The following is an 8,400-nucleotide window of genomic DNA, read 5'->3' as shown; positions in this document are numbered from 1 at the left end:
TTCCATAATGGTTGAACTAGTTTACAATCCCACCAACAGTGTAAAAGTGTTCCTATTTCTCCACATCCTCTCCAACACCTGTTGTTTCCTGACTTCTTAATGATTGCATTTCTAACTGGTGTGAGATGGTATCTCATTGTGGTTTTGATTTGCATTTCGCTGATGGCGAGTGATGATGAGCATTTTTTCATGTGTCTGTTGGCTGTATGAATATCTTCTTTTGAGAAATGTCTGTTCATATCCTTTCCCCACTTTTTGATGGGGTTGTTTGTTTTTTTCTTGTATATTTGTTTGAGTTCTTTGTAGATTCTGGATATTAGCCCTTTGTCAGACGAGTAGGTTGCAAAAATTTTCTCCCATTCTGTAGGTTGCCTGTTCACTCTGATGGTAGTTTCTTTTGCTGTGCAGAAGCTCTTTAGTTTAATTAGATCCCATTTGTCAATTTTTGCTTTTGCTGCCGTTGCTTTTGGTGTTTTAGACATGAAGTCCTTGCCCATGCCTATGTCCTGAATGGTACTACCTAGATTTTCTTCTAGGGTTTTTATGGTATTAGGTCTAACATTTAAGTCTCTAATCCATCTTGAATTAATCTTCGTATAAGGGGTAAGGAAAGGATCCAGTTTCAGCTTTCTACTTATGGCTAGCCAATTTTCCCAGCACCATTTATTAAATAGGGAATCCTTTCCCCATTTCTTGTTTCTCTCAGGTTTGTCAAAGATCAGATGGCTGTAGATGTGCAGTATTATTTCTGAGGACTCTGTTCTGTTCCATTGGTCTATATCTCTGTTTTGGTACCAGTACCATGCTGTTTTGGTTACTGTAGCCTTGTAGTATGGTTTGAAGTCAGGTAGCGTGACGCCTCCAGCTTTGTCCTTTTGACTTAGGATTGTCTTGGCAATGCGGGCTCTTTTTTGGTTCCATATGAACTTTAAAGCAGTTTTTTCCAATTCTGTGAAGAAACTCATTGGTAGCTTGATGGGGATGGCATTGAATCTATAAATAACCTTGGGGAGTATGGCCATTTTCACGATATTGATTCTTCCTATCCATGAGCATGGTATGTTCTTCCATTTGTTTGTGTCCTCTTTTATTTCACTGAGCAGTGGTTTGTAGTTCTCCTTGAAGAGGTCCTTGACATCCCTTGTAAGCTGGATTCCTAGGTATTTTATTCTCTTTGAAGCAATTGTGAATGGAAGTTCATTCCTGATTTGGCTCTCTGCTTGTCTGTTACTGGCGTATAAGAATGCTTGTGATTTTTGCACATTAATTTTGTATCCTGAGACTTTGCTGAAGTTGCTTATCAGCTTAAGGAGATTTTGGGCTGAGACGATGGGGTTCTCTAAATATACAATCATGTCATCTGCAAACAGGGACAATTTGACTTCTTCTTTTCCTAACTGGATGCCCTTGAATCCAGGAGTTGGTTTTTTGAAAAGATCAACAAAATTGACAGACCGCTAGCAAGGCTAATAAAGAAGAAAAGAGAGAGGAATCAAATAGATGCAATAAAAAATGATAAAGGGGATATCACCACTGACCCCACAGTAGTTCTTTTTTTAAAAGTGCTAATGAAACATACGTACTTTTTATTAGCCCTTTCATCTTCATAAGCTATACATAGATTTAATCATAGTAAAGATTTTAAAATGCTCTTCTTGTTTGCCTGTTTGTTTTCTTTACTCAAAATGAGTCTTTACTGGCTTATTTCCTTTCATATTTTGAACTCACATTGTTATCAGTCCTGCATCTATTGAAATCCTTGTATTTACAATAATCTCTGCACAAAAAGCCATATCTGCTTAAGTTTGTACACAAAATCTACTACAATTCAGTTCTTGGGACAGTATAGGATATTAGAGATAAAATCTTTAATAAATTACTATCTCTTGGTGAAGTTGAGAACTTTTTTTTTTTTTTTTTTTTTTTTTTTTTTTTTTTTTTTTGAGACAGAATCACCCGGGTTGGAGTGCAGTGGTGCAGTCTCAGCTCATTGCAACCTCCGCCACCCGGGTTCAAGCAATTCTCCTGCCTCAGCCTAATTTTTGTATTTTTGGTATAGATGGGGTTTCACCATGTTGGCCAGGCTGGTCTCTAACTCCTGACCTCTGGTGATCTGCCTGCCTTGACCTCCCAAAGTGCTGGGATTACAGGTGTGAGCCACCACGCCTGGCCTGAAGTTGCAAACATTTTTATAAAAACTTACCCGAATTGTGATCTATGACATTATTTCAGATGAGAAATAATATGTTTATGAAAATGTCTATATTGATAGATTCATATATAAAACTAAATTATTATAGAGATAAATAAAATCTTAAAAATGATTGGTATTTAGGTAGCTACAACTGAAACCTAAGAATGTGAGGTAATTTTTGGACAATCACAAAGAAAGTTATTCTGAAGAATGTAGTGGAAATCCCTCCTCTTTACAGCTAAATCAACTCTTTTTTCACTACACAATAGTACCCTCAAACCTTTCATGCTATCTTGACTCTACGCTTTGGAAATAACTTAGTAGCATTCTATGCCACTGGCAAAAATGTTCCTGGAAAATAATCACCACATTTTTCTATCTAAATTTTGGTGTCCTTTTCCATCCCTCAGTGACCTTATCTCAGAGAGGTTTTGATTTACAGCTGAATATATTGTTTAAATATTCAAGGATATAAATTTGATCTAAAGGAAGTAGTAAGTAGACATTGTAATTATACACTCTTCATTTTAGTATCTTTGGAAGTCAAAAATGGTTGCTCTTTTTTATATATCTGACAACAATTCATGAAAACACTGACATCTATTAAACTTGACTTGGAGGGCTTTTATTCATTCCTACATTTGCTCAAACTAAATTAATTCATGGGAGCAATTGGTGAGATAAAAAGACTTAGAACACGTATTTAAACCAAAATAATGAAGTCTTAGAATCTTTCTCAGGGAATAAAGAAGTCCCTAATATTTTCATTCAAAAGAAGTCCTGGTTAATTCTAGAGAATTGACACATTGGAATACGCTGTGGATGTCTGTAATACTACTCCATTAGGTCTATTGTTAGAAAATTGCACTTTACATGTCTAACTCCACACACATTGCATAAATCGCCAGGTTTTGCGATGACCTCTATTTGTCTTTGTGGGGTTTCATAAAGCTGTGCTAATGCAATACGTTGCTTTGTCAACCCAGCTCTGTGTTGAAAGGTTTATTTGATCAGATTCTGGATGTAATGCCTTGTGTAACATCATTTGTGTGTTTCCTAAGTAAAGTGCTTGAATTTGTACTTGCATATTTCTTATGCATTTCCTTTTTGTATGGCATTGGCATACTTCAGAGAAAAGACAGTTTATAGTGTATTTGATTACACAGTTAGACATAACAGTTTAGCACAATATGCTGTAATCAGGACTACTCAGAAAAGCAATTTAGTCCCGATCTTGTCAAATTAAGTGTGTATTGAATGTATAACTCACACTCACCATAAAGAGCTATTTTGAGGCAGTAGAGAGCAAAAGAAAATGATTATTTGTTGTCATTATTTTCTTTTAAGGAGTAGATTGGTAGAATCAGTTGAACTGTCATGAGACTAATCTTTCAATAACTTTTTTTGTAAGACTGTGTGGGTATGGTGGGTGGTATGGATAATAATATCAAAGATGAAATAAGCTTGGAATGAAAACAAGAAGAAAAAAGAGATGATATATAAATAAATGGATGTTTGTGTGTGAAGCAGAAGGAAACATTAAAGGAATGTTAGAATAAAGAAAGACAGAGGAGTCATAAAGAGTAATGAAGTCTTATTCTTTGTCGACCAGGTGCTGTCATACTATTGACGACGATCCCAAAAATCTGACCGCACAATATCTGTGCTCTAAAAAGTTTAACTTATCTCTTTTGAGTTTTATACTGATTGAACTAACAATATAACTCTGCAAACTCTGTCTCCCCATATAATCATCTGGCTGTGATCACAGGTGGCTTTTGATATTTGTGGGATATATTGTCTGTGTGGATTTCAGCTGGGTTCTAGAAATTATCTCTTCTTTTCTTCTACCACCTTTTCTGTGCATATCACTTATCAATAAACAAAAGATTTTAAAAAGTGTTTATTTAGCAGTATGTCACTTTGATCATGCCAGAAATTTCTTAGGGAAGAATCAAATAATTATATACTCAACAAGGTTTCCTATGCCAACTATATTAATTTTTGTGATTATCGATATTATCAAGGGTGTGGGAAGCAGGAATTCTTACATAATGGTAAAAGATGTGTAAAAGATGTCGAGTTTATTGCGGGCAGTTTATCGATATCCACCTAAACTGGAAAAGGTACCTCTCCTTGATAAAACAGCCAAATTGAATTTACTTACAATATACTCATTAATATTTGCTAAGTATATGTACAAGAATGCTCATTAATATTGCTTTAATATAAAACAAAACTAATTAACTGGTTTCAAGAAAACTATCAAGTGTGTATTAGTTAAGTAAAGTATAACACATCTTTATTCTGCTTCTGTCAGAATAAATGAAGTAGATCTGTAACAGCTGTTAGGGAAAAATATCTAAGACATATTATTCAATGTGAAACACAGGCACAACTCAGTGTGAAGAATTTAGCCATTTGTGTGTAATCATGTGGCACCACTTTAGGAATTCTTGATACTACCCAAATCTGAGTTTACAGGTTTCAACTGTCTGTTGTAGCTTACCAGAAAGAAGTAAAATTTAACAAGCTAGGTTTAATATCTGTTTTATATCCATAAATAAATGAATAAACAAAATAAATAAAACGTCATTAACATAGCTGAGGAGGGAAATCCTAAGCTATGTAGAGTCTTCAAATTGTTTGACTTATCCTCCGTTAATACAGACATAGTTGCAGGAACTGGGAAGTATAATTAGTCTTGATCTATTTCAAGCCCTGTCATAAGGTACATGCCACATTCCAATTTAAGACATTTAATTTATCATAACCAGTGGTGAAATATCCCACAAGACTTTTTTCCCTTATTTAACTAAAGAGCTTTCCTCATTATTAGAAACCAAAATAGTCATTTTTTTTTAATGAAATCTATGTTATTTTGAATGAGCAGGCTAAAAGAGTGGGATAACCCATGTGAGCCCAACAGATATGCTCTACCTCTAGAGAACAATGTAACAATAACATTTATCATGTTGTTCTCAAATATATTTATAAGTGCTTTCTCTTCTCCCCTAGAGAGGAAGATTCTCTAGGGCAGAATGTGTCTCTTGGTCCTTTGAGGTTCTTACACAGAAGTGAACACGATTGACTTCCTATTTGGGAGAAAGATTTTGATTATTGAAAACAATGCCTTGTGCAATTAAAGGTAACTAGACTTAGAATAATCTGCTGCAAATTTGTGTTTTAGAAATACTTCCCTGATAGAAGTGTGCAAAAAATCCATTTTGTTCAACTATTTACAAGTGTGTTTCTTATATGTTTAAAGATTCTCAACTTATTCTATATAGTTTTTACCCTCATTACGGGGGCCTCTTCCCAAATTTTGAAGACTGTGCTGAATTTAAGAATTTTCCGTTTTCTTCATTTTTCTGAAACCCTCTGTTGCCCCATGTCTAGTGGTATACAGGTCATTGCATAGCCTCAGGGAACCTCCATATGATTTCTGTCCCTAGTTCTATGCATACACCTGCACATCCTGTTTTCATGGAAGAGAGCCAAGTAAATGACAGTCTACTTTCTTTGGCAGAGATGTATATTCACCTTTTGCTTTGAGATCTCCATGAATTCACTGATGAACCAAGCTGTCACCTAGAGCAAAAAAAATAATCACTGGCAAATAATAATGTTCTATTAATTGTGCTATTTTTTTTTCTCACAGACAGCCTCTCACTGAGAAATGATTGAGAGCAAGTTGAACCATTTCAGAAGCTGTATAAACTATTTTAGGTGATAAGGGCACCACTTGGTGCACTGAAGTGGTAATTTATTAGTGGCCTAAGAGATCTAATGAAGTTTTCGAAGGTGTACGACAGCCTTGAAATGATCACGTACCAAAAAATTATTTTAACATAAATGAAAACATCAACTAAAAAAGACTTATGATCTGTTCTGAGGAAGCAATCTATAAAAGAAATTTAATGGGTAAGAAGAGATTTGGGAAGAAATGAAAACACAGAAAACAAATTTGGAAAGAAATGCAGAAATTTTTCTACATATATACATATATATACACATTATATCCACATAAATTCATTGGCATATGTGAGGGAATGTGTGACATAAATCGTTTACATTTAATATAAGGTTTTAATTAAATTTATATTACAAATTTCAGAAACCATCATGAAAACTGTCGTTTTTTTATATTGGATAGACAAGTGATAACTATGTAGTACAGAGCTAAATTATGGCATACAGAATTACATTTTGAACAAGGTATTTTTCCTAAATAAATTGATTCATTTAGTCAGTAGTCAAGTTAATATTATTTGAAAGTTGTCAAAATGCATAAAAAGTGGCATGCTGTATAGAAACACTGTTTCCAATTTATTACAAAAATTATGCACTGTTTAAGTTTAAAGGGAGAGTTTTTCTAGGAATCAAGATTTCTCCCCAGCAGCGGGGAAATATGAAGGATTCTGCCCTTTGCCAATCTAGATCAGCTTCTTCATTCTTTTCCCTGGTGTGCTCATGAAAGCGGGATCTCCATGGATGAAACGCACAAGGTCTTTTCTTTGTTTGGCTAATGGAAGCACTAGCCAGAAAACAGAGGAAAGGAAACCAAGTCAAGGTATTTAATCTTGCTTCTCTCTCCCTGCATGGTTAGTTATTTGCATGAAGGTTACCCTCTCTAGATTTAGGGGACTTTTTCCATACTAGGGGACCTCTCCACCGAGGTCACCCTCTCCACACAGGGTGCTCACTTCCCAAAAGGGTCTCTCTCCCCACAACCCTCTCTCCGCTTTGGTTCTGGTAAACACGTGGCCCCTTGCCTCACCTATTCAGAGCAAAAGCAGTAGCAACTTTCATCAGACCCAGGGCACAGCATTCTTTCTTGTAATATCTGATAATTTGCTTGTACTTTTAGAAATATTTTGTGTATTATTTTTTCCTTAAATAATACCAATCTTAATGTGCCATTTACTTACTGCCACAGTGCTAATTCAAGTTATGTTTCTATTTAACTCAGTGGCGAGAGAATTTACAGTGGAGGTAATTGAGATCTCATAGAGCAAATAACCAGAAAAAGCAAGAGTAATCAATGAAAGCCTTAATAGACTTCAGATTTGATTCACTAAGCATCACACTAAAAGGAATATCAGTGAATTCCCACTAAAGGTCTTCAATGAGAAACACTGGGTCTTACACTATTTTGCATTTACAATCTTGATATGCAGACACTTACCTGTGGTCCCGTCTCATTTTATCACATCTCCCACTCCATTTATACCAGTATTTACCATTTTGTTTCTGTTCCTACAGAAAAACTAGGCAGACTTTTACTTGTTTGGATGGTTGGGTTTTAGCTTTCTGCATCTCTGAAAATAGTGAATCCTGTCTTTCTCTCTTCTACACTCATCGCTGTAATCCGCCTGTAGTTGGAATGGTCAGCTTCTCTTAACGGTAGTCTCATCTGCCTTCTTCCTCACAGATACCAAAGGAGAAACATTCTAAGATATGCTCTTCCTTTATTGTTTCTCAGCTTCTTTTTATATCCAATCGTAATTTAACAGTATTCCCCCCAAAATGCATAAAGATAATACACATGTTGATTTTTAATACAATTTATATAGATTCCAAAATGTTATATGAAATGAGTTTACAAATATTTGCATTTTTCATAAAGGCAACCTGAATTTTGGATGTGATGTGCTTAATAATAACTCTGAGGGAAGGACTGGAATTAAAAATGAATATCTGAGATTCATGAAATATTATCGATATTCCCATTAAAACTGTGAAACAATAAAGCCTGATTTGTATTAGCTGAAATTGTTCCAAAAGTTCATAAGTTCAATTACATAAGAATCAGAAATAAGAGAAGTAAACATGAGTCTTAGAATGTAAAACATGTAAAAGATATCTACAGTTGTACCTAGTGTTGTCTTTTCTATTCTAATTCCTTTTCACTCTTCTACTACTTTCTTTTGGGTTAAATACACATTTTTAAAATTCCATTTTAAAATGTATTGTGTTTGCAGTATAACTCCGCATTATTTCTTTAGGGATTGCTCTAAAGATTGCAGTGTACATTTTAACCTCCACAATTTGCATGCAGTTACTATTAAACCAGTTCACAGAAAATTTAAGAACCTTGCAACTAAAAGGTTCATTTATCCGCCTCTTTCCTTACTTTATGCTGTAGTTGTCATATGCATTACATTTACACACACAACTGCACAAAACGATGTTATGAGTTGTTA

Source organism: Rhinopithecus roxellana, chromosome 3, assembly GCF_007565055.1.
Source record: "Rhinopithecus roxellana isolate Shanxi Qingling chromosome 3, ASM756505v1, whole genome shotgun sequence".
NCBI classification, from domain to species: Eukaryota; Metazoa; Chordata; class Mammalia; order Primates; family Cercopithecidae; genus Rhinopithecus; species Rhinopithecus roxellana.
Note: the sequence above shows the minus strand (reverse complement) of the source record.